The 27,971-nt window shown below is 40.8% G+C and overlaps 1 protein-coding gene across 2 annotated transcripts in view; it reads left to right on the forward strand.

Annotated features, from left to right (window-relative positions):
• The window catches only part of LOC146328169 (SPRY domain-containing SOCS box protein 4-like), a 51,273-nt gene that overhangs the window by 1,419 nt on the left and 21,883 nt on the right, over positions 1-27,971 (forward strand). Inside the window, exon 2 of one of the 2 annotated variants that reach the window (XM_084717039.1) lies at positions 16,245-16,337. The gene's annotated coding sequence lies outside the window, so the exon portion shown is untranslated. Of the gene's footprint in view, positions 1-16,244; positions 16,338-24,356; positions 24,592-27,971 lie in introns of those variants that run through there. The other variant, XM_084717040.1, reaches the window with a different exon arrangement.

Consider the following 27,971-nt stretch of genomic DNA (forward strand, 5'->3'; position numbering starts at 1 on the left):
AACTGGCTGATGTGGTAGCTAGGCTCACTGTTGTGGTTGTTGGTCTTATTTTCAGTTGTGGTTGGTGGAATAAACTAAAACCAAAATCTCTGAACATGTAAGCAGTTTCTATAGGACAGCTCCATTGTTGTCACTATGACAAATGGTTTGAATGTTGATTAGCTTCCATATACTGTTGAAAGCCAGGTCAGATCCTCCTGCCATAGAGGGACTGTTGACCCCTGCCCTCTATATCCCACCATCTGGGGTTTGACCCTGTGACCATTGGTGACATCAGTTGACCTCCCTGTTACCGCGTGGGTGGGTGGCACAAACGGGTGCCCAGGTCCGCAGTATTCAGAGGTCAACAATCCTCTATCATGTTTAGGTCACCCAGAGTCTCCCAGGAAGCAAATAGAAGAGCATTAGTCATTCTCTGCTACTTTCAAGCAAAAGGCTGGACTACTGCAAGACTTCATCTGAATTTATGAACAATTTTCAGTTGATTGCAACCCCATGACTGATATGATTTTTTTTATATGTGTATGGTAACAGACTAAGAGGTGGAACACAGGCATCAATATGAAAGGTATAGAAATCTCACCATTTGCAGTATCGGTCTTCAAACTATGGGCATTTCTGTGATACATCCATTCGATGCATGTCAAGTATGATGCTCAATTTGCGAACTTAAGTTAACTGCTACATTCACAATTACAGTCTTACTGTAGCTGATGGCTGATGAAATACCGCAGACTGACGAGACATTGGTTGTAGAACTTGATGGGATCCGTAGGAACAAATGGTATTTTGTTCTCTGCTCTATGTAAGAGGCCATGACATGAGGGAGTGAAGCTCTTTTGAGCCATGTATACCAAAGCCTCAAATAATTGGATTTCTGAGCCAGACACCAATTAGGATTGTTCAGATACCAGTATCGGAAAATGCTTCCGATATTGTCTAAAATGCAATATTGGTGAGTATGCCAGTGTATGCCCTGATTTGATACAACATAATTTATTGAGCCCAAAATGGGTCCCTGCTACTTCCCATCCTGTAAGCCTTTTTTCCCCCACAAGATTGCCAAGACATGTTCTGTGTGTGGCATTTGTTCTCTATATGTATTTGTTCATGTTTTCAACAATGACAGCAATCAAATCACATCCATACAGGTGTTATACAGCTGTTAAAATAGTGTGTGTGTGTGTGTGTGTGTGTGTGTATTTTTTTTAATGCGTTGGTATTGACCATAGGGCTGCGTGATTTGGATATTTCACTTGGCCATATTGCGATTTTTATTGCAATTGCGAATTGTGCAGCCCTATTCAGGATTACACAAAGTTCAGATATTGGAATCGATATTCGGAAGGGAAAAATGGATAGGAACATCTCAAATACCAATTTAAAAGTTGAAGGATCCAATAAGTATTGATTGAATCAATGCAGTTTATCTGTTTTTGTCTCAGTTGGGGTTAAGTTGATTCTTCCACTGTGTAATGCCTCACCCAGTATGAATTAGGGTTGGGTGATGTCTACTAAACTGACATATGACCATGTCCACAGTGAAACATTGTGATAGACGCTATCATTGCTGGGTCTTTAAGGATCTTCGTCTCTGCGCCACATGTCTGTGACTTAGTTGTGCTTAAAAAGGAAAATAACAAACATGACATGGGAATGTAGTGCAATGAACAGCAGCAACGGCTTCTTTTAAATTTCTCTCCCACATGTCAAAAAGGGAACTTGGGCAACAACTCTATGGCAACTCTGAGGGCATTCACTTCTTGAAATGTATAAGGCTTTTAAATCACAATATTATGATGTTGGAGGGCTCAGTGGTCAATGACTGTCAGCCATCGTGATGGACACTGGCATCGTCTGTCGGCCCAAACCTAGTATGTATCCTGGTCACAACTATTTAAAGGAAAATTGCAAGGTATCTGTATTTTTGTAAAAAAATAAATAAACAAAAACATCACTATTTGATTATGTATCATCAAAGAAATTTTATATCTTGCAAATATCCTTATCGGTATCAGCCATGGACTGGGCAATATCAATATTGTATTGATATTGTGATATGAGACCAGATATTGTCTTAAATTTTGATTACTGTTATATGGAATAAGTGTTCTCTTTTCCTGGGTTTAAAGGCTGCATTACAGTGAGGTGATGTAATTTTCTGAACTTGACAGTCTCTTATTATTTGCTTTTACTCACTCAGTCATTACATCCACAGTTGTTATGTTGGTATTTTGTGAAGGCATGTGTATATTGCAATTGTATATCGTATAATGCAACATAGCCTAAAAATATAGATATATTATTTATATGCCATATAACCTGGCCCTGTATCAGCCTTTGAGGCAGCATCAGTTTAGCGGCAGTACACACTGCAGGTCCTTAGCAAAGATTGTTTTTCCTTTGTCCTGGATTGCTGCTCGACAGATGGACATTTATTTCTTTTTCCTTCAAGGTTTTGCAACTTAAGTACAACAAATCAGAAGAATTGTCTTTTCTAAAGGTTTACTGAACATATGAAATAAGAGAATGAGTTTTATGTCGCTGAAAGTAAGTCACACAAATGACTTAAACAGCAGGTGGAATAATGGTGCAATGTCTTGGAAATTAACATTCAGCCAACCAGCAGTCAGCTGCAACAGCCTGACAGAGTAGCCATGCACTGCTGGTGACACTTGGATGATGCTACTAATATGCTCACGACATCACTGTCAGGATACTTGGTGAATTAATGTTGACAAATGAGGTTGGAAATGACTCAATCGTCCCTCTTCTGTCAGGTAGCAAATCACTTCTAATGACAGCTGTGTGTGACACCCAGGTAACAACTGCTTATTCTGCCCTTCAGTCTTCCACTGCTGGCTAATAGACAGTCCTAACATTGATCATGAGAATGAGGCCCCAGCATGCTCTGCTTCTTTTTCCCTGGATGTCAGCAACAGAATCTGTCCTGGCTAATGTATTACTCTTTAATTAAGGCAGCATGTATTTTCCCCTGTTTTCTCAAACATTTTTATTTTTTGTAGATACAAAGAGGAAACAGAATTGAATTGATCCTTTCACTGTTTTGTCATTTCAGTTTGGCCACTTTTTCAGAAACAAGCTGCAGTGCTGGATAGGGCTGAATAATAAATTTAACTTTTATTGAAATGGCCAAGTCTGTGTCAAAATAATACTGTTTTGTACACACAGAACAAACACGTGATGCTTGGACACAACTCATCATGTACTCCTGTTTGCATCTTTGACAAGAACTGTTGAGCAACAAAACTGAAACCTGATGGAAAATATCCAAAACAGTAACATATCTCCTGTCCTGACCTATAAACACGTGGAGGTTTCTTTTTTCTTTTTTTTATGAGAACAGGAGTACTTTTGTTTTGTTTTTTTGGATAATTCAGTGTAGATTGTTAATGCCAAAAAACACAAAAATCTTGACAACAAATAATACTGTTTTCTACACAGCAACATGTTCATTGCAAACTAAGCACACAGCCTTATTGCTGACCTCCATGAAAAAAATACTTAACAGTCCATGATTTATTAAACACTCTACATTCAGCATCAACCTCACGCTTTTTAGTGCTCATTTGGTGACTCCAGTGTTTTCCTCCATCAACTGCGTTCCACGAACAAAATGAAAATCCCCATTCACTCAACCTGCCGTGGACGTGTCTCAGTCACCTCAGCAGAAGAGGCAGCGACTGCAAACATCACTCGCGTCAGTCAACTGTGACAGGAGAAGGCGCAACCGATTTAGATCATTTCATTTGTCTCTTTAGCCTCCTAAGTAAAACGGTGTGGTTTGTCTTCGACCTCACGGGCCGGGCAGAACCATCATGGGGGTCGGATCCGGCCTGCGGGCCGTACAATGCCCAGGTCTGGTCTATATTGACAGCTTGACTACTCATATTTATCGTTTTTCTGATATGATATGATTACAGCATTAGACTAAAATGTCTAAAAATGGCAAAAAGGATTTGAGAAAGAGCAGAACAGACTGACATTTAACTCGATTTCCAAACAGGAGCTATGCTCATGACTTTTCAGTCAACTGCATCACATCAGGAGATGTTTACCTCCAGGCAGAAATATTTGATGCTGTGTCTGTCAGAGGATCTACGTACAATACTTATCTCTTGGAGGCAGTCAAAGCATGTCTCATAATTGTCCACGCTATGCACCCAGTCACTCCCCACCATGACACACTCACCCTCTGTCCTGTTAACACAACACCCAACACACAGACACACACACAAGAAGTAGTACAGACACACAGTCAGAGACGGGCCTGTTTCAGCAAAGGGGCACTGTAGCCAGTGTGTCTGATGCTGACTCAGTAGAATGTTAATGTTATGAAATCCCATTAAGAGCAATCCGCCGCTGAGCAGGGCCACGCCTGGGCTTTACGGGACAGCAGGTCATTTTAAAAGGCCGGCAGCGCCCTTGTATTTGCACTGTGTAATAGAAGCTAATCACTTGAGTGGCTCACACTAAATTGAATTGCTCTTTTAAATTGCTGCCACTCATGTTTAGGTGCTCTTGAAGGCCATTTGAATGATTTTGGATGCGTGTCACTGGCTGAGAAAAACTGTTTTTAGCTACAGCTGTACTTTGGTACCTGTGGTAATTAAAAACTGCATAGTTTTGCCCTGTTGCTTCTGTCACTGTCGTACAGGGAGAAACAAAGTAAAAATCCATCAGTTGTATTCATTGCGCTTTCCTGATATGGTCGACTGAACAGCAGGAGCTGCATGCAAAGTGGTAACATTTCCCAGCAGGTTCAGTTGTGAGTGTCAGTGGGTTTTTTGTGGCCTTTTTTTTTTTTTTTTTTTTTTTAACTGAAAGTGATCTTGAGGAAGGCAGCGCTCAGCTCCAACTGCCCATCCTGTCACCAGTATGTCTCTCAGCGTCGCACACTGCCACAGGCTTCAGACTGTCACTATTGATTAGAATGGGACGTGAGACCTTTTTTTCAGCAAGAGTTTCTATAATATGCTTACCCATTTGAAGCAAATCCTACTTACCGTTTCCCTCCTGTAGGCATCGTGTGCATATTAACAGAATAGGTTACTGCACATGTCAGCCAGTGTTGCCTGTCGCTGCCGGGTGAGTGATGTGTGCTGAAGATTGGATTTTCACCCAGCTCTTCAGGCAGATGACGGATGTTACTCCCTATGGAGAGAGAGAGTGCAGAAGGGATGTACCGCGCAAGTTACTAGCACTGTTTATCTTTCACATCTGAGAAGGATGTGGTATAAAGCGCTCCTCCTGGAAGAAGCTTCCACCCACATGTTTCTATACTGGTACATCGAAGACCTGCATTATGTTCTGCATTGAGATGCTAACTGCTATGAATGAAAACTACACTTGACTGTGGTTAGGATCACCATCTATTCACTAAATACACCTTTTTCTCAGCTTATTGTTAGATAAGACAGGCATTTCTTACCTTAGCAACAAAAAAAGAAAAGAGCAGTTTAAAAATGTAGCAGTTTTAAAATGTAGCATACTTGTGTTTTGAAACTTGCATGTCTCTAAAACTTTGGCACTGGATTTTTGCTGTTGGTGTGTTGTACAAATTTCGTGGGCCAAAAAAAAACAGTGCTAAATTTATAAGACAGTTTAGGTCACTGGGGAAGACACGGAGCGTTCAGCTGGCCATCAGCTGTAGCCATTCAATGCAACTTCTGACAGAAGATGTGAAGTGATGTATCCAGTTGATCTTAGCCTGTAGCCTTTTCCATAGACATGTTCTGACCTGACTTGGTTTGACTCTTCACGTCAGCCTGGCATGGCAGAAATTTGCATCTCCATTGTAACAGGGCTACCCTCTTGAAGGTGTGTCTAACTGAAGAAAACAGAGGATCAACACTAAAACCTGTAAATTCTAAACAATAAAAGTTCTACCCTAAAAGCTTTTATTATGAAGCAGCCAGATCATAAGTGGTAGTGGCTCCTCCAAGTGTGTAGGAGAACCTACAATGGCCACATGTTGTTGGACCGATAAATTAGCTATTGGTGGAGGCAGTCACAGGTTGTTGTTGTTGTTGATTTTTGTAATTCTATGTTGCCAATCAATGATATGCATGAATAACAGCAGCTGATTTGCAGCACACTCTCGGTCAGCAGCACAGTACACACCCACTGGGCTAAGAATGGGTTCAATGAGCTGGAGGGCGAGTGAACCGAAAACAGAACGTAGAGCATCACTATTTACACATCTAACTTAGATTTATGGATTTATTTCAACCCAATCAGAGTTGGAGATTGTTATTCCAGTAGAAGGACCAACTAAGATGCTTTTGGTCAAGTTTTATTTTGTTTCAGTCTGTTTGGATGAATTGCGTTTTACAGAGTTAAGGCAATTATAGCTCGTCTTCAGAAGTTGACCAGTTGTATTTTTGCGCTTAACAACAAAAATATGATACTTCCTTTTGTGTCATTTTGTGAGTTCATTTTGTTTATTTATTGGATTGTATCTAGAGCCAGTGTTTGGTTTGTCTGTTCTGGACTACTGCAGAAACAGGCTGGTGCAACATACTGGCTTCTGCAGAAGAGGACCTGTAGATATAAATGGCTCAGCTGAAGTAACAAAAACACAAAGATTCTTATTTTCAGGTGATCATACACTAATGAAAACAGTTCTATTATAGTCTGTTCCTACCATATTCTGCCAATAGAGTACTTGCGTTGACCTGTGAACCTGCCAACATGGTTGGACAACATGTAGTCCAGCCCTTAGAGTGGAGTTGGATGGTGGACAGATTGAATACATCAAATGACATGGAAGGAGACACACAGACTAAAAGTGATCAAATGCTGGGGGGGAGAGGAGGGTTTCCAGTGGAGAGAAGCTGTAGTGACTGCCTTAATAAAGTCTCAGTCTTTCAGACATTTAATTAATTAAGATTTAGAAAGCCTCTTGCAACTCGAGCCATTATCCCAAGCTCTTACAAGCAGAGATAAGAGACGCGGTTATGGACAACGAAAACAGTGTGATGTCATTGATCTTGGTGAAGATTTGGAAAACTGAGGAATCCTAAGAAAAGCCATTTAAATGGAGGGTAATTTCTTACCTTCTTACCTTTCCTTTTTACCACCTTTCTTGGGCTGAAGATATTCACAGCATTTCATGTTATGTGAATTAGGCCTAGTGCTTTTGACTGTGACAGTATTTCTCTCTCACTTTTTTCCAGCTAGTAGGGATGTAATGATGCATCACAGTTAAAAATCAATACAGATGTGTGACAGCTGAAATCAGTTGAGATGAAAAGTGAATTGTGATGTCATTTTTAAAGAGCAGAGCGTGTAATCTACTTTCATATCTGACTGCACATGACTGCATAAGAGACCGGCCTGACCGGGACAGAAAAAGGTATGGATTCTTCTGACAGAGCTGGTTGGATATACCATGCATAATTTTGTGCACTTCGAACTTCAGAGACGCTCCCATTCTGTTTCTTTCACCCACAGTAGTGTTAGCAGGACGGAGGAGTGAGGATGGGAGGAGGAGATGAGGATGAGGAGGAAGAGGAGAGGAAAGTAGCAGCATGGTCATCCATGTAACTGTTCCGTTGAGGTGGCTGGATTGGTTCACCTCTCCTCTCCACTGTACCATCTCTCTCCCCCACTCCTCAGCCAGCGGTGCTGCGTAATAATGATGATGATAATAACAGTTACATATCTGTATGACATTTGCAGTTCATTTATTGCATTAGTTTATGCAAGTGTTCATGTAAAATAAACTATTTCCATATGAAGCTGTTTTGGAGACATCCTGTTGTCTCCATATATTGCGCACTCTCGCGCTTTCACTCCTCGAACCAGGAGATCTGTCTCCTGGCTTCGCTTGCACCCCTGGTGCACCTGCTTCCTAAAGGTGATGCAACTTTCTGCTCAGCTTATTGCATGTCAGCATAAGCTCGCTGGTGAATTAATGAGGACACTTGGGCACACCTGATAGGTGTATCCCACTGTGTGCTGGTGGCGCAAGGGGCAGGACAGGATAGGATACCCCTACGCGTCTGGCACAAGACGGCAAAAGTAGATTTGGACACACCTTGAATAAACTGAATCCATTACTACTCACGCTTTCCACTTGCGCTTTAGATCAGCGTAAGATAGGGGCCCCTGTGTTCAAAAATTAAGAGGGCGAGAAGATCACAGACAAGACTCCAGCTGCGTGCAAATATTGCAAGAGGGCGATGACCTACACAAGTAGCACAACCAACATGAAGCAGCATGTCACTTGGCAGCACAGTGAGAAGCTCAAGTCAACACCGCCTGAGCAAAGAAACTGTTAAAAGGACAATCCCACTGACAAGCTGATTTCAAACTAGGAAAACATGCAGACCTTAGTTTTTTAATTTGAAGAGATTTCATTTATTTATATTATTCATTTAGTTATATTGATGTGGGATTTGTTTTAAAAATCATTTTTTTATTTATTTTTTGTTATTTAAGATAAAATATAATTTCAGTTGCACTTTTAAGAGGACTTGTTTTTTTTGCAGTTTACTCTACCTCAGAGATTAAAAAAAAATAGATAAAAGGGATTGTCTTTAATTTGTTAAAGATAAGAGAAAATATATGTATAGTTTGTGTTTTGCACCTACACCCTACCTCAGACGTGTTTTTTTTTTTTGTCTGAGGAATAATTCCAGGAATATTTTTCAGTCATAATTTGTGTGCAAGCTCATTCTGTTAAAAAAAATTTAGAAAATCGTATTGAATCGTGAGTTGAATATATCGTTACATCCCTACCAGCTAGTGTCTATTTTTGGAGGGTAACCATTTATAAATACTTGTTTATACATGCTCTGTTGCACCATTGTGTAGTATGATGGAGCAGTGGCTGGTATTTTTGTTATTACACATTTTGTTCTGTACAACCTGACATCCTGTACATTGATTAAGATAAAAGCTGACAGTTCATCATTGTATTCAACCGTGTGTAAAATAAAAACTTCAATCAGACCTGGAAGCAGGAAGTTTCCTCTTATATGTTACAAACCAGACATCCTCCCCCTCTCTCCTACCAGCTGCCTTTTCCTCCTCCCACTCTACCGCTTCTCTTCTTTCTCTTTGTCCCCATCTTTTTTCCTGCCATAACAATCTGCCATGCAAAACAGTGTACCGAAACCACTGGGTCATTGTGAGGGCAGAATCCACATGCACACAACCACTGTGAATCATCTCACCTCGGGTGACCTCTTGCACAGTGTATATGTTGGTGTAGAAATGTAGTCATACGTGGCTGCTTGCTGTCAGCGTAGTGAAACAGAAATGGCAGTATATGCACATGTCAATAAGCTCATAAGGAGGAGTGTTTTCATAAGCTGTGAGCGTAGTGCTTTGTTGTTATATATTGTTTCACTTTTTCTGCTTGGTTTGTCATCAGGTGTAGGTGTGAATTTATGTGTATAGTAAATCTAATAGCCTAATAAAAGAATATAAAGTTTTGCCGGTATGACCTATTTTTTCTGGTGCAACCTGGAAGTTAGCAGTGATCTGGTTTCCTTGACAATAATAGTACTTTGAATTTTAAAATCAAATGCACTATATGTAAATGCAATACCCAGAAGTAACAAGCTAATGTTAGGCTGTAAGCAAACTATACCTTTGTCCCAATACTTTTACATCACCACCACTTACATTGTTTTACACCAAAACTAGTACGTATATGTGTTTTTTTCTCCTTTTTTCCCCTAATGTGTTGCGGGAAAGCTCAGACTCATTTCTTTGTCAATGAGCAAAGAGGTGTTTTTAAGAGTTTGTCTCCCTGTACTTGTCGCTTCTAACTTAATCTCTGTAGTATGAAGTTCATTTTCTCTCCTGTTTGTACTTTCAGGTATCTGCTTTTTTTCAGGTTTTAGAACTCATTCTTGTAGCACTATACTGACTTAAAAAATCTAGCTAAATTATTTAGTTGGGAATGTGTTTGGCCATGTGTTTGTAAAAGATTGGCGACCTGTCCAGTGTATATTGCCTCTCACCCAAGGTGTGTTGGGACAGGCTCCAGCCCTCGCCTCCTTGTTCCTCTGATGTGACTTGAACATGCTAATGCACATGCACATATCCCTACCTTTAGTTTCAACTATCCCACGAACCTAGCTGTTGTTAAACTGCCTGACATGAATAATTGAGTTGTCCTATGTGCTCATGGATGCGCTCTGCTGAATACTGTTGCTCCACTGACGATCAGCAGCTTTGTTGCCTGCTGGGCCCCCCTGCAAGGTGTCAGGAACTTTTTTTTTTTTCACAGCAGTGGGTTCCATTTGAAGAACCTCTGTAATCTTCCCTGTTTCTCTACTTTTTTACATGAATAGTTTACGGTTATGTAGATCATGCATTCTGTTTAAGGTGTGCAGTAGCAAATGTCCATATTTGTTCAAAGTTTTGGCTTGCAGGTTTATTGCACCATTAATTACCTAGCTGTTCAGATAAGTTGCTGTGCCAAGGTTTACTGAACCAATCACAGCCCATTGCTGTGCTGCGAGTTCTCCTGAGGTCAGAAAACTAATACGTCTTTGAGGCTGACTGCTTCTGGAGCGTTGGCGAAAAGAAGAGGTTAGATCAAAGCAACACAAAAATGGAACAGACACTTTTTCACACCACTGTCTTTTTTCCTCCTCCTTCTCCAAATTTGTTTAGCATTTTTAATTAGAACTCTGTCAAGTGCTTGAGCACAGCAACCCATTAATTATCCAATTTAATTCACACCATGTTTGACTGTAGCTAATAACTTATTTTCTCAGGGGTAGATGAGGCCACAAGCTCAACAATGGCACATTGAGCTAATTTAGCCGCTAAAATGACATGGTACTTTTGATCCGATAACATGCCTTCTAGTTTAACACCATGTCATTGAACCATCCTGTAGCCTACGTGTAGACCGTGTCAAGACACTTTTGAACGTGGCCAGTTAGGGTGTTCAAGTATGCTGCTAATTGGCTGTGTAGTGGAGGAAATATGTTAATGAATGAGCCAGTTTTTATCCTTACGCTGCAGAGATGATAAATGCAGAGCTTCACACTGTGACCATTTACTTACATTTTGTGGAATCTTTTTGAACAGAAAATTGTAATTGTATTTAGGTTTATCATTGCAAATGTTTTTTTTTTACAACTCATCATGGCATACCTCTTACCAGGAAGCAGAGAGAGAGCCTTGATGTGTGTTTATGTGAGAATGGGGTGCCAGCATGATGCTCTGATCAACATGGCAAATTGCTTATACAGTCCTGCACAGTGTGTGTATGTACATGTGTCTTGCCATTTCTATTTTTCATTTACAGAGAATAAATAAAAAGTCAGTGATTGGTTTTTCAAATGGAAATTTGGAGTCTTCATAGCCACAGCAGTCGACAAGTTCTGATAAGGAGAAAAAACAGACAAGAAAGCAGTAAATGTTTGTGATTTGCAGCACAGAATCCCCTGCTGCTGTTTTAAAAGTAATGGCTTATATGGATGTACTGATTGAATGTTACATCTCATAGTTGTATCAGATTGAAAATAATAAATAAAGTATGAAAAGTTTCTCTTAAAGTGATGACTCACCCCATCAATACTGTTTTGGTGTGATATGCCTGCTTTCTCCCCACTGTAATGGAACTAGATGGCACTTAGGTTGTGGTGCTTAAGGCTAAAAAAAATACACTTGAAAAACTCAACATCGGTGTCTCTTTCCAGAAATCACGACCTGGTTACTCAAGATAATCCACCTTGTTGTGAGCAGTTTCATAAAGGAACTACTTTTCTGCAGTGGAATTTACTAGATTTACTTAAGCATCCACTAGAGAGAAAGTAGTTCCTACATGAAGCTGTTCTTTACAAGGTCTGTGAATTATCTTAAGGAACCGGGTCATGATTTTTGGAAAGAATGAAGTAATGTGACAAGCTTTGTGAAATTTCTGAAGTTATCCATGCCTCTATTTCATTGTCGTCTTGAGATGTGGCCAGCAGTGGTGATTCTAAAATGATGAATATTCAAATGGGGTCAATAGTAGCACAAGAAAGAGACGTTTATTTGCTGTCAGTTGAACAAAGGGCTGAACATCACATTCTGGTAGGTTTTGGGTTTTTGGCACTCTTCAAGCTGTGGTTGTGCTGTGTCTAAGTATTTCGGGATTGATTAATGGTTTCTTCAGCAGCCAGTTGCATTCAGCATTACGTGAAGGGGTGATGAAGCACCCTAGGGCTCCTAACAAGGTTATTCATCTTCACATGACATTGGCACTCTGCACGCATCTTTATTGTACAATTTAAAAGTCCCTCTGATGGCTGCTATTTCAGCCAAGGCACTGACTCAGACAATAGACGTGATTGGTCGCTTGAGAATGTCTTTGGATTGAAACACACAGGGTTGGAAGGAGAGATGGTAGATGAGGCAGAAATGATTGAGGGCAGTAGTCTCCCAGGGGCCTCATACTGATAAATGGTTCATCCCCTTTTCCCTCTAACCATCATTAAAAATGTCAAATCATTAAAAGCTGCAGTTCTCTGTAATCCCCCAACTCACCCTCCCCAACTCTGATGGGAAACATGTTCTGCCAGCTCAGCTGGCCTCTTCTTTCCTCTTGTGGAGCATGTGAAATTGAACCTGCAAGTGTTTTGAGCTAAACTGTAGTTATGATTTGTTTACTGTGCACAAAATTGTCCTTTTTAAATTATCAGTGGATAATAAAATGGCAATAGAACAGATGCTAACAAATACTTATGCAGTAATTGAAAAGTATTTATATGCCTGCAATGGGGCAGTGAAGGCCTAAGAAAACAAAACAGCATAAATATGTGTGGGGAGAGTGGGAAAACTCTAACTTGCCCCTCCTTCAGTACTACCAGCACCAAGGTGCTCTTAAGCAAAGCCAGCCCACAGGAGCAGAAGGGAGTCAAGTTTAGGTATTCATGATAATATAGGTACATCATGTCAGCCAATAAAGAAATGAGTTTGTGAGATCATTTTGTTTTAGCATCAAAACATCACTCTCCCCTCCGCGGGACTGCTGACTGTATCGATGTGACCTTTCTCTGGCCAGCAGATCTGACAGTTTAAGATGACGGTTTAATTATGCTGACAGAACGCCAGTATGTCTGCAGTGTGGAGGTATTTTGAAGTGTCAAACAGATAGCAAAGTTGCTATTTGTAATGATTGCTCAGTGTCAGTCATGCAGGAAGGAACCAAATCACAGCCCTTCAACAATGCAAATTTAATTGGCCATCCTAAGAGACGTTATCCCAATTATTACAATGAATTTGAAGAACTAAGACAAACAGGCAACTGTGAAAAAAACCTGTCGGCAGTAGGTTCCTTTTCCCAGTGAATGTGTATATTTTCATGAGCAACAGAAGAAGCCAACAACAGGAGATACTTGGTGTTCTCTTCAAGAAAGTGGGGGGAAAAAGGTTCATTATTTGTATCAGCCATCGGCCAAAATCAATTGGAAAGTATTAGCCAAAGCCCAGTGTCATACATCCAGATAGTTGGGGCATTAAACACAGGCAGTGTGTTCCTGGTTACACTACACTGTATTAGTAAAGAATAACATGAAACGGTGGTTAAGGAAGCTTCAGCAGTATACTCAGGACTGCTTCCTCAGCAACTGTGTGTTTGCTGATGAACGTTTCTTCATCATTCAGATCACCTTGACTTCTGTTTCCACCCCAGCTCACCTACAGCAGCTCCCTGACTGTTACTGGAGCTGTACAGTATGTGGGCAGAGTGGGAGGAAACAGGTGGTGAGGAGTGAGGGGCACTGGAGACGAGGCTACTGTGTAAGCCACGTAAGCTGTCCTGCTGTCTCGTCAGGCCACACACTGTCAGGGTCTGGATCAGCGTGTTGGACGTGTGTATATATGCCTGCATGCGTTTACTTGTTTTTCTCAAGGGCTTGTTTGGAAGAGATGCACTGTGCTGCTGCTCTACTGAATCGGTGCATTATTTGTGAAGCCATTAGACCTGCAACTTTACTCTGCATTATGGACAAATAATGTAGAGGTTGGTGGCTTTCTTTTGCTCATGTATCTAAGGGGACCTTGATGTCTTGTTTGGTTCATTAAATCAGTGTGAGAATCTACATCACCTCAAAGGTAGCAGATTCCATAATTTAGGTGCCATCCAAACCCTACCTGCCAAAATCCAGCACTCCTTTTGTTGCCAAACATTACTCCATTGCTCATTTGAATGCATAATTATCAATATAAACCCCTTTTCTTCTCTGTGTGTTTGTGTGTAAAAAGGAGTGAGGGGTGAACTGATAATTTACATGCACACAGGAAACCAGGTTACTGGGAGAATATTTACGTTAACTGGTTTTCTATTAATCACAAGACATGTTAAAAGAAACCTTTCTTCTCATTTTCATGCTTTAGAAATTGCTGTCAAATGTTTAATGATAAGATTTCTTAAGCACATATAAACTCACTGATTGCTGCCGATCTCTTCAAGTGGCCCATGTTCTGCCTGGCAACACTTGGAAGATTCAGCAGACAGAATTACTACTCCACCAAAGCTGCACTTAAGGAAAAACAGCCAGCAATTTGAGTGCTTTACTCAACAGATGGATTTTTAGAGGAGTGAGGCAGTTCTTGACCACAGGGAGTAATGTTGGCACTGAAGCTGCAGCAGCGCTCCCCCCTGTCTGTCACACGGCTCTCTGGGCTGCATTGATTCATGTTAACATCCTCATTTGAGCTCATACTCACAGCAGGAGGTACTAACGTAGCTTTTCCCTTTCTGAAAGATTCATTGGCAGAGTGTGACAGAAATGAAATATGTTTTCATTAGTGGATAATCACCTGAAAATCCTAATCGTGTTTTCATTACCTTCAGAATAAACCTTTTATGTCTTCAGAGGATATGAGTCCCCTTCGATGAAGGCCACCGTGTTGCACTGCTGTGTTTCTCTAATAGCCCAGAGCAGACAAACCTAACACTAGATAGGGACCTTTGCTTTTTAGCAAGTGTATAGATCTCCATATACCCCTTTTCTGTAAACATGTGCTGGCCTGGCTTGATTCGGCCCGCCAGCCCAGCATGGCAGGGATTTGCTTCTCCATTACAACAGGACTGCTCACTTGAAGGTGTCTCTGACTTAAGATGAGCTTGTCTCAAGTTGTTTGATAAATTCTTCAAAATAAGTTACCCGTTTTCATGAGCAGTATCTTAACTCGTATACAAATGAAAGTGAATGTGAAAAGCAAACCTGAAAGTAGAACAGAGACACAGGAGAGAAATTATGAACCACAGAGATGGTTGAACAACAATTTTTTTTAAAAAACTCAGTCTCCACTCTCTTGCTTCACAGACCTCAGTCTTGCAACACACTTGTTTGAGGGGGGAAAAGGGTCATCAAAGGTTGTTCTTGTTGGCAAGATGTCACTGCAGCCCACTGGGGTGGGTCGGGTTCTTTGGCCCTGGTCCAATGATGGTCCATCTTTGGGGCAACGTACTACTGCTTTGTGCATTATAAGAGGTAATGGAAATGATCATCATGGCATGGTGTGATTTAATATGGCCAATGGAAAAGGCCCACTGTATGCTTGGAAGGGGTGGATGACAAGAGGTGTTTGCATTCTGCAAGCTGAACCCTTGATGCCACTAAATCCAACACACTTATTCCTAAATTTTGTGTGTGTTTGTGCACCCCACAAAATTTTTGCATCAATATTTCCCTGCGCTGACCACCAACTTAAAGTGCTAATGCAGACAGGGGACACCACCCCCTGTTTTTAATATTTGAAGAGGAGCAGTCTTAAAGTTGAATATAAGATTGTGCAGGCTCATGAATATTAAAAAGAGCAGTGGTCTCCCTCCTCTACTTTGTGGTTTTATTGCTTTTATTATCTCTCTTAGTCACCACCATCTTATTTTGAATTGATTTATCCTGGCCCAAATTTGAACTGGTCCCAGGCCAGCACAGGTTTTCTCAGGAGAACATAAAGCAGCGCTGTTATGGCACTTAGTATGTATAATGCAAAACGCTGTCAGACCATTACCTCTAATTGTACTGTTAAGTATTCAGTGTTTGAGCTCATTAAGATGCTCTGCCAAATATTATTTTGAAATTAAGAGCACGTTTCTTGTTTGCTTTGTGAGTCACAACATACTGGTCCATTTACAGCAGCCATGTATGTTGTTTTGGTTTTTGAAAACGCTTTTTGAATGTAGTAGAACCTCTCATCAAACATCTTCTCATGTCTCAGTGCGATGCTAATCAATCCTTTGTGTCTTTTCTCAACAGGATATAACCAGAGCTTGATAGTGTGACCTGTGCCCTGTTGACTTGGCAGAGATGCACTTTCCTCAAGACGCCGGTACTCAGATGGATTAAGAGGTTTGCTTCCAATCCCACAACTCTACTTATCCTCGACTCCACTGCAACACTGCCTGCATTGTACTTTTAGCTGCTTTTCCATGTATATTCAAACTCTTAGAGCTGATCAAAGTCATGCTTTGTGGTAGATGATATTGGTAGTGATTGAAGGATTGCTTCCCTTTTGTTTGAAAATGACAAAGTATCCATCTCACTGGTGATGAAAAGTGGTTGATTGTTAGAGACATGAAGACAGACCAGCTGATGTCAATGATCTACCTCACATTCTATAACCTAACTGTGGAAACCTGATCAGACCGGTTTGGGTTTACCTGTAGGCACCTGGAAACTGATCTGAGGCGGCTGCTAAATATTTCAACAGGTCCTAACCTAAAAGCAGCTGATATGTACTACAGGCTTTGAGAGTTTTGGCTAAGGTTTCATCCTACGTCACTAGCCTAATTGCTACAGCACACCTGAGAATTAGCTGACCCATGTCTTTGACTGAAACTAAATATCACTGAAGTAAATCATCTGAAGTTACAGAAAACATTAGGGATGCAACACTATATTGAATATCATGATATAGCAAGAAAAAAATGTCTCAATTCTGTACCCATCTTATTCCATTTTTATTTTATAAAAGAGCTGCTGCTGACTTCTGTATTATTTTTGTTTTGCAGTTTGTACATAACACATATTTCAAGCTTTCACTGCAGTTCAGAGCAAGACAGTTCAGTTTTGCACATGCTTAGGTCATGCCACACAAAACAATATCAAATGAGGCACAATTACTGCCATTTCTACACCATTGATTAATTATCGATTAATGCATTTTTGATTGCTAGAATTCTTAATGCTGATAAACTGATTAATGATTAATCATTACATCTCTAGTTAAAAGGAAAAACTAATTTTATACTGGCCAAAATGCTGTACAGGCAAGATTTATAATGAAATTTATAAACACAGTAAGAGACATTTTTGTATGTTTTAATTTTAATATTGTGATTAAATATTGTATCATGGATTTTTTTATGGCGGCGTTATCTTGCTGTGAGTTTTTGATACTGTTACATCCCTAAAACCTTGAATTAAATTCAAATACAGACACCATGATGATAAAGGAGCTTTCTGTTATAAGAATATATAGGAAGTCCACTCTGTAAATTATGCTTATGACCCCAAAGAACCACTCTACAACAAATCCATGTGGGTTAGGTTTCTATGGCAGAATGTGAACCATGAAGTACAGCAGTACATTGACACTCAAACTGTACGTTCGTCCCAGATGAGCTTTTCACCAGGGTTGCCCCTGACTAAAGATTTTCCTTGTTGACCAGTTGTCATCAGGTCTCACCAATAGTTGTCTAGTTGTGACAATCCCCCGAGCTTAATGGCAACTCGCAGCTTCTGAATGTAATTTCAGGCGTTTTCTTTTAGTTGTTGTGTTTTTTTCAAATAAATGAAAACATGGTCGACTGAGTAAGGGGCAGCCCTACTTCTTACAGCCTGAACTGAAAATACAGAAGCCTCACAAGCATTCAGCCTAACATGTAACTGAATAGAAAGATTGATTAGTCTCAGTGCTGACCACATGTTGTATGAGACAAGACCCTAGGCAAAGAACTGAACTCTGCAGGAGGCGGTATTATTTTGGCTGAAATATCTAATTTTTCCTTTCCTTTAAAAATGTCGTTGTGTGAGCACTTGCTCCTTTGTATTTATTTATTTTTAACTGGACTGGGCCTGAGTCAGACAACCATTGTTAACTAGCATGTAAGCAAGTAATCGCAGAGACAATGTACAATCAAGGGTCATGCGGGTTTTATGTATCTTGCTGTCTTTGTTACCAGTGAGTCAGACATAACTAGCCGGCAGAATAGATGTTAGTTTGCTAGTTTGAATGACGGGCTTAGCAGAGTGATATAAGGTGAGAGAGAGAGAGAGTTTTTCATTGTATTTGTTCAAATTGCCTACAGCAGCTTTAAGAAAACGCTTTCAGTGTGACAGATTGTGAAAATGGTTGAGCTTGAAGTGAAGCTAAACTTTAAAAGTAGCATAACTAGTTCCCATGGTAAGACCTCCTTCAGGAAACAGAATTTCCTGAAAACTAGCCTCACTTACTGAAATAGGCCTAGTCTAACTGATAATCCTGCGTAATCAGACACCCCTTTCTCTTGAAATCTTGAAAACATCAGATGTTCTCTTAGAACTCAGTATAGTGAGTCACAGAGTGAGTGACACACCATGGTGTCTCTTCTGTTTGTGGTGATTTGGTTTGTCTGCTGGAAAAGTCTTTTGGTTTTAGGAGCTCCAGCCAACACTACCACGCAGCAGCAACACATCTTGTCTCTGCGTGCTTACTCAATGTGAATATGGCAGCCATACAACTGGAAATTCCCAAACAGCATACAGCCAGTTATGGTGAACTCTGTGACCCCTGCTGCCCGGCAGTCTCCCTATTATCCACACTAATAGACTGGAGTACATACTGTTCAACGGATCTTTCAGTTATCATGATGACCAGAATAGCATGTCCACTGTCAAACAATGTCTGGATTTTTCTCTGACTTAGTGCAGCTTGTGCGTGTGCGCACGCGCGTGCGTGCTGTGTACTGTGTTCGTGCTGAGAGCGGAGTCGGATCCAAAGCAACCAGCAGCTCAGTTTTCCAGTCTCACTCCACAGCTATGTTCAATCAGTAGACTTCTGGATTCATCACATTTTCATTTTCAATTAATCTGTCATATGGTCTATAAAACATCAGAAAACAGCAAAACATGTCCATCACAGTATTGTTTTATTTGACAAACAGAACCTCGCAATATGTTTTTCAAATTCTCATATTTGAGAACCAAATCCAGTTATCATCAAAGAGCGTTCCACCTATACTGTTTACCTGCTTCGTCCTGTAAAGGGTCAGCACAGGCTGCAGCAAATCCCAGTGTTAATGCTGTCACAATACCAAAATTTGGACTTTGATACAAAATCTGTTAAGTTGCACAATACTTGAAACAATACTGGTTCAAGGCAGCATTGTATTAATCGCAAGTTGAAAATCTTCAGTTTGAGTGAACAGTTTGTGTGTATCACTTTGCAGTATGTGGAGTGGAGGGACAGAGTCGCCACTGGCTCCGGGCAGTCATAGTTACTTTATTTTGTAATACAGAGAGGACTGTAGGGAAATAACGGAAAGAGCCAGACTTAGTGCGCAATTCACTTAGAGGCCAAACTGAACATAAACATGCACCTTGGTGCTGTGTGAGGCAAAAAGTCACTTCACTTTTTCTGCCAACACAATGCTCACAACAGACGTACCATACCGAACCATTTTTATTTAGAGAACAAAAAGTAGTATACTGGTATACTGTGCCACCTGATGTGCACAGGGCTAAAGGCTGGGAAATACTAAAAAGCTCACCAAAGGAACACAATACTAACACACAGACAAACAAACACATATCAGCTATGAAGAGTTTCCTTTTCAGTTGACCTGCTTGTCATTGAACTATGGGAGGAAACCTGAGAAGTCTGAGAAAGTCCACACAAACACAAGGAGAACATGCAAACTCCACACAGAATGGCCTTCATTTATGGTGAAAGTGATCAGCAGTGAAGCCGACCCAAGGTTGAGGTATCAGGCCAAATTAAAAAATATTGCCAGATGTGAATATCACCAAACTCTAACCTAATTCTGACTAATGTTTAGTAACACTTTGTTCTATTAGTTTCTTTTGCAAGGTAAAAGAATTTCTTGGTTTTCACTTTGCCATGAAAAAGATTTCTGTCTTTTCTCCAACACTTGGGAGACATTACCATGGAGGCGGGTCTATCTTTCATGTCTCTGGTATTTGGATTGCGTTCGTGTGTGTGTGTGTGTGTGTGTGTGTGTGTGTGTGTGTGTGTGTGCGTGGACACAAGAAAGAACTGGATTCTCAGAGAGGGTTAACTTTGGCTCCTTCTTCCAACATGTGGTTGCCAACAGATTCTTCTCCTGGGTAAACGGAGACATGGAGACGACAAACTGCTACTCATCCTCTGCCGTTGGGCGTGTCTTTGTCTAAGGAGCAGGAAGTCATTTGGACAAATGGGTTTATTATTGACCAGCCCACTACCTTGGCGGACTCGACTCTTCGATCTGTACATTGTTAAGTCATCTCCGTACTTAAGGGGGATGAAAGAGGTGGTTTTAATGTTTTTAATAGTAATGTAGATAATCTTTTTTGCCGTTTTGGTTTCCATTAAGGTTTCACAGTACTGTGTAGTACGTTCTTAAATTCCTCTGTCTTTTTTCTTTTCTTTCTTCATCACCCTATTGCCATTTTCTTTTCCCAGCAATCAACTGCCCCTTTTGTTCTTGGTGATGCAGTCAAGGAGACAATGAAAATGTTTGTTTTCCCTTTTCTCGTCATGATTTATGCCCGTAAATGATTATACAAACTCTCAAGCACATGGCTGCCTGTTGAGTGTTGTTCTGTTGTACTCTTTCTCATCCCTACTTGAGGTCATTTGGCTTCTTGCTGCACTCCTATCAATACACCAGACCACGTCAAAACAAGATAGTCCTGCGGCAAGCAGCTGCAGCCCTCAGCGTGGGTTGGTGTTGTTGAATTTGTCATGAATGTGGTGTGTGTGCAGTTTTCTTGTACAGTGAAAGCTCCAATGTGGCTTTCTTGCTTCAGCTAATTTGAGCCAAGTCATATTGTGATAATGTTTGTGGAATTCAGCATAAAGAAAAACTCTTGACTGAGGAGTGCAAGCATGCAGAGAGGAATGCTGTTGTGCATTTGCTGAAGGGGGGTAACAACTGAGAGGAGGGCTTTCTTGTCTCCCAGGAGAGAAAGATGAGAGGCAGAGAAGCATGGATACATAGGTAGAGAGCGGGGGATGGTGTCAGAGCTGAGGCGAGAGGAAGAGAAAGACGGGTGGGGTACCCTGTCTTAACTGAGCTTATCGTACACATCTTGATATCAAAAAGCCACATGGAATTCTTCTGCTGGTCCTAACTTATTGGCTTGACATCTAACAAAACCACATTTTTAAAGGCAGAAAACATGAAACTAGAACCACGGGGTAAGTCTTTTTAGGTGACACGGCCTGCTCTCGTTCCACCCTCAGGGCGCTTTGGACCTTGGCTTTATGCAAAAACACAACCAGCCTCATTTCAGGGAGAGCACTGCACGTGCAGAAAGGTCTAGAAATGGTAGAATTTGTATTGATGTATAATCCATTCAGTAAGATAGACTTTTGGTGATCATCATAGTGTAATGGTTACAGCGTTTTGGTCTTGTGTAAAAATATGTTTGTTGTTTATAAAGTACAAATAATGGACTGAAACTAATAAATACTCATCTGTTGTTGGGTAGTATTTTGAATTTAGGGAATGTGATGTTAAGCAAGAACATGCCCTATGCAAAGAGTGTGTGAAACTTGTGTCTGCACCACAAAGCAACAGCACTACTTTGATCAAACACCTGATCAAAATGACACAAACTGCAGTACAATGAACTAGGTGTGGACGATATAGCCTCAGAATTCTATCACAGTATTTCAAGGAAATTTGCGATAACAGTATTTATGATGATATAGAAAAAAACACTGATCAGTGTTTTGTTGGTGATTGCAGCTTGCAGGCAGCAGCATTTATCAGTGCAAACAAAATGAAGGGCATTTCCATCCCTCTTTTCCAATGAGCTGCTGTCATTGATGACAGTAACTTGACCATTTAACTTTTCTCTTCAGGAGCACAGTATTGTCAACTGATGAAATTTACCTCAGATTTTAAGTACAAATGTACACAAACGGCAGCAATCCAAACAAATCTTGAGTCAAAATGTAAACACTCTCTGCATCTAATGTCTTGTGTAAACATAAAATGGATACACCGTGAAATAAGGTAAGTTAGAGTGTCAGTGCTGGAACTGAACAAGTAAACACTTAAAGGCCAAAATGCACCAAAAGCTTTAATTTAGTTGAAGCTTCAGTGGCGCACTGCAGGCTTCAGATTCAGAAGTCCATCACCACAGAACCAACAGTATTTTAGGAAAAGGTCGCTATTTATTTGTATCTTTTTATTTCTTTAGTATTGTTATTGTTAATAATTTATTTCCTTAATAAAGTAATATCCTCTGAGGGAAAAAAAACCCTCACATTTTTTTCAGCTCAGTTTATAATAACTAAACACTGCGTGATATTCATGTTTTTGTGTTAAGGAAGCAGGATCATTTACATCAGTTTCACTCAGTTTACATCAGCGAGGAAGTTTAATACCACAGCAAACTGAAAACTGACACACAAGAAGTTTCACGGAGGGGACGAGTGTCTGTTACTGAGACAGATATTTTAGTCACAGAACTGTACAGTAACATCAGGATTTATCATCAAAAAAAGTCTCCACTTCACACACATGCTCCCCCTCCCTCCCTCCTCTCTGCTGTCTCTCTCTCTCTCCCCTCCCTTGCAGTTATGATTAATCAGGGTGAAGTAATTAAAGTGATAGTTCACCCAAAATTGGAATTTCACTCAATATCTACTCACCCCTGTGCTGATGTAAGGATGAGTGAAGATCTCCAGTTCACAAAACACTCCTGGAGCTTCAGTGGAAAACAGCGTTGCAGCCAAATCCAGTACAACTGAAGTGAACAGTGACCTGTTTTAAAATGTAAAAAAAAGAACACAAAAAAACACAATATGTCTCCATACTGCTCATGTGGTGTAATTCAAGTGTCTGTAAGCTGTGACATTAAAATTTGACCCTAAAAGATGCCATTCACACCATGTTTTTAGCCTAAATGTCAACTGTAGCCTCTCAGACCTGATCCATGTGCACATGCCTGAAACGGGTACATAAGCTCTCGCCCAAGCTGCACGATACAAGATATACGAGATGCCTCCACACCTGTGTTTACATGCTACCTGGAAGCGACTCAGACAACAGAGAGAGATCTGCTCAGAAATAGTGACTTGTTACACGCACAGTTGACTTCACAAACTTGCAACAAAGGAGAAAAAGTCTGAGGACTTTGACATAGAAGAGGAACAACATTCCTTTGTTGCAGGCGCACCGCTTGATGGTTATGCCATTGTTAGACCATCATATCCAGATTTTTAAAGCTCAACAGTTTGTTGGTTTTATGCCCTGACAAAAGTCTGATATAATGGCTGATGAGCTATGATGTATTTTTTCTTCAGTCACATCAGATGCTGCAAGTAGGCAGGGGTGGAGAGAGCAAAAATAGAAGGCTATAGAAATTAAAAGTGTAATTAAAAGTGAAAAACAAGTGTGGGAGAAGATCATTACCTATTTTCCATACACAGGTGCTGGCCTGGGCTACCTTTGATTGTCTTTTAACTGCAGACGAGCTTAGCTTGAGTCAAGTGGGTGTAAAACGGCGAATAAACACTTAATTTCTTTTAAATTGTTCACAATAAAAGCCCCATCTTATTTTGACAAGACTCCTATATGGCTGAAAGCGAAGATGAAACATTGAAAAACAGAGACCTGGAAGTGAAAACATCGACATAGGAGGGAAACGAAACTTCAACCCACAGAGATTCGGTTTGAAGCTACAAAAGTAAGAGCTCAAATTTTTTTGAAGGGCTGCAAAATATCTCTAGTGATTGAAATGAGAAATAGTTAATTCATGAAGAACTAATGTTTGACACAGTAAAAGACAGACACCCAAATAGCTCCTGCTTTCTTCAGTGCTCCTCTCTGACCAGCCCATTGTCCTCTGTCCAGTACAGTAGAGGAAAGTGGAAATGAGCTGTTAATCTGTAAATGTGGGAGAACAGAGTGTGTGTGTGTGTGTGTGTGTACTTGTCCACATGTCTTTCCACCGTTTTTCTGGAGGTGCCCAGTCAGTGCATCTTGAGAGTGGGTGGTTTTGTGCTTCTTGGGAAAGACTTTTGAGCGTGCTCCACACTAAGCCCTCCCCTTCGCGCTCCCTTCCTCTCTATCTTTCCTTCTCTTCCCTCCTCCTCCCTCCCAGCAGCTGTTTTCCTGCCTTAGCTGGGAACCGGAGCCAAGCTGTTTTTCCCCCCATCCCCGCGTCACAAGCAGGAACTCACCGACTTACTGACATACACAAACACACACTCTTTTTGTCTGCCTCTGCCCCGTCCCACACTCGTCTGGCTGTTGACTGTGTACTGACCTCATTTTGGACTACAGACTGAGAAGCAAGTATTCGCACTCTTCTACTTGGCTGCCGTGATTGTGTGCTCACATTGCTGTGTGAGAGCCGCCTGACTGTTCGGAGAAATGCTTTCATGGTAAGATGTCTCTTCCCGTCTCACAGGCCACTTCTGTCTCCTGACCTCTTGTTTGTGCTTTCTCGAGTTTCTCATCTCTCTATTGGCAAGACTGTTGCTGAGCTTATCCCATGCTGACTGTTTCCAAAAGTCTTATTTGTGTCTTTTTGATTGTGTGCTAAGGCATTCTCATGGTGTCCGCATGTCCCAGAAAAGTCTTGGAATGAACAAAATAAAACAATAAAGCTGTAGCTTTGTGTGTGTTAAAAAAAAGTTAAGGGTTTTTTATGGAGCTGTAATTGTAGTGACATTTATTTTTAATTTTGAGATGTTCCTGTTATGTCTGGCTTCTTAATTCACCTTGAGTCCACTTTAATGCCTGCTTGTGGCGTTGAAACACAGTATTTACATTTCTCATGTTTGGGTCTTCATGTGAAAAGGAAGAGCTGTGTTCAAGACGGCCACCTTGTCTTCCCCAGAATGGCTATAGCGGCTAGCATGGGACTTTGAGTGTAGTGTTTCACACACGTGAGTGACTGAGACATGGGAGAGTGACACATGATTGAAGACTACCTGGATTGTGTTACAGGGCTGTGACACTGGGCCAGTTCAGTCCTGACTCATAATTATGACGCATAATCTGGTAGTCTGAGCTAAGTAAGTCTGATATGAGTGGTTAGATAAAATGCTCTCATGAGCACTATCATAGGTGTGTAATTTCAAATGTTTTGAATTTGTATAAACTAGGGCTGTGACAAGATTAAACCCAAGGCATCTTGGGATTGCCAGTGGGTGGCTAACAATGTGAAAATGCTACATAACTACAGAAGATATCTGGCTGTACATTATCTCTAACTGCTTTGAACCTCACAAAATCTCTAATCTGGCTCCAGAGCTCTTGGGGCACCAAAACTGCAGTTTTAAAACAAGCTTGACTGGCATTGCATGTCCTGTTGTGTGAGACTGGGCCAACAAAATATTGGTGGCACTGTTAAACAGTAGACATTTAAAGGTATGTAAGATAAGCTGATGAAAGCCTGGTGAATTGTATCACTGTAATGATGCAAGCAGAGACATGTTAACAACGTCATCCACCTGCACCACTCTCGTGTTTTGAAATGTAGCCAAACAATTAAAAAAAAATGCTTTGGCCTGAATTTCTGACATTGAGTTTTGAAACAGGCAGCATTTGTTTACCGAGGCTGTAATTCAGCCGCATGTGGATTGAATTGGATCAGACTTTTGGATTGATGACCAAAGATCTGGAGAGCCCAAAATCAGTGTGTGGAGGTGTTTTAATTCCACAGGAACTCATGCAGACAAAATGTTTTGTATCTCCTCTTATAGCCTTATCTCCTCTGTTAAAAGTTGTGCTCAAAACACACTGAGAAGCTTCAGCTGAAGACCAGCTGACCATTAATTAAACAAATTGGTAGTTTATATTAGTATTCCAAAAAAAGAGCTTGGAAGACAACAAACATTTTCACATAACTGTGATTCTAAAGTGGCAGTCCTGTTATATGCTCAGAAAACAAATTGGCAAGATGTGTGTTTACAAAAGTTGCAACGACACTGTCCTTTTTATTTAGCTTTGTTTTGCAGCAGTGTTGCCTGCTTTTGTTTTTTTCCCTTGCAGAAGAAAAAACAGGCAACATGTGGAATCATCAGAATTCTGCATGCTTTGGATTTTACTTTGAGCTACTTAAGCTCTTCTTTTCCCTCACTATTGTATTAGTGCAGCATTAGTTTATTAGCCTGCTTTATTCAACAAGGACAGTACATATTAACCTGAACCTTTCTGAAAATATGCCAGAGTTAGACAGAAAGGCAACTTTTCATCAGTAGTCCCCAGGCATTGCCTACCCAGATGAACAATCCCTAAAACTTTATTTAATATACTGACAACCTGTGGACCGCAAACTATTTAAATTCACTTATATTCCCTTGAGGCTGTCAACTAATGAAAGCGTTCAGTCAGATGTCACTGTGACGGCCCAGTTTTCACTTCGCTTCACCAAAAGTGGCAAAATCACCTATGTTTTCACCTATGCATGTTTTTATTTCCTTTGAATGACAAAGTCACATATGTCTAGTGAGGTGGAGTGTAAGGGTCACACTTATTGGCCAATTTGCACACAAGAGTTGCCATCTGCAGACGGTCTTCCATTTTATTCCACCCTATAATTGATGAAGCCTTAAGCTAGCCTTTCAGTCGGTCATTGACCGAGTGAAAGGTTGCATGTATCCCTACACGCTCATACACATGTCGTCATTACTCTCAGCTGGTGTTCCAACGCCCGTGTTCTGATAAGAGTGCATGCTTCTGAGTGGGTGATACTTCAAAGTCCCTGCATTACCAGTCTGCATTTATGTGCCCAAAGGCTATGTGTGAGTGTTTGGTTGGGGGTTGCTTGTGTTAAGACCGGCTGTGCATGTTTGATATGCTAACAATGGTTGTCACGCTACCAGCGGCCTTGTCCATGTCACTGCCTCCCTTGCTCAAGATAACAAGTTTGCGTTATGGATTCTGGTCAAGTTGCATCTTATACAGCCCCCACCTCTCAACAGCAAATCACTGGGCTGATATTTGGATCTGCTTTTTAAAGAAGTGGAGGAGATGGAGCAGAGATTGTTCTGGGTTTTTACCCGCTGTGTTCGGTAGTGGATAATCCTTTCCACTAAATTCAGCAAACTTAATCTGAAGAGGTGTTGAGTTAAACGTCACGTCTTATCCCTTCTTTCCAGTTCCCATCACTCACCTGCCCTATCAATGTTTCCCTCCTCTGTCGACAGTTCTTTCATCTCTCCCCTCGTCTATGTTCTTCCTTTACTTCTCTTTGCCTTCGTCTCCTTCACTGACACTCCTCATCAACTCTGACCTTCTTCACAGCCAGCTTTTATTCTATTCTTTTACAAACCTTTTTAATATTAAACCAGCATCTGCTACCCCTCCTTACAAAATGATTCTCAATGCTAATTTTCATGGGTAACTGTGTATAAAGTTTTTCAAAGCCTACTATTTCAGCACACTCTTTCACCTTGGACGGTCATTTACAGGCTCTGCTTATTGTTGACGTGATGCCAGCAGTATGTTGTCTTTTAATCACATCATGACCTTGACTCCCTGTCCATTGTCATCCTCTCATCTCCCATTTAAAATGAGCAACTACTGGTCACTGTGTTGTGGCTGCCAGTGTGAACTCTCCCACTTGCAGCTGCTGTTTGTTTTGTGGTTTTTTTGTCCTTAGAGACAGTTTCATGACAGCAGGCAGGCTTGCCAAATTCGTTGAGTTTTTCAGGAAAATAATTAAATGATTGTAGGGTTTCTACAGCCGTTTACTGCAGGAAATTTCTTCTTCCCTCTGAGCCGAGGACCTCTGTACTTCAATAAGAAATAAATA

This window comes from Lutjanus erythropterus, chromosome 4 (genome assembly GCF_056507025.1).
Source record: "Lutjanus erythropterus isolate fLutEry1 chromosome 4, fLutEry1.hap2, whole genome shotgun sequence".
NCBI lineage: Eukaryota > Metazoa > Chordata > Actinopteri > Lutjaniformes > Lutjanidae > Lutjanus > Lutjanus erythropterus.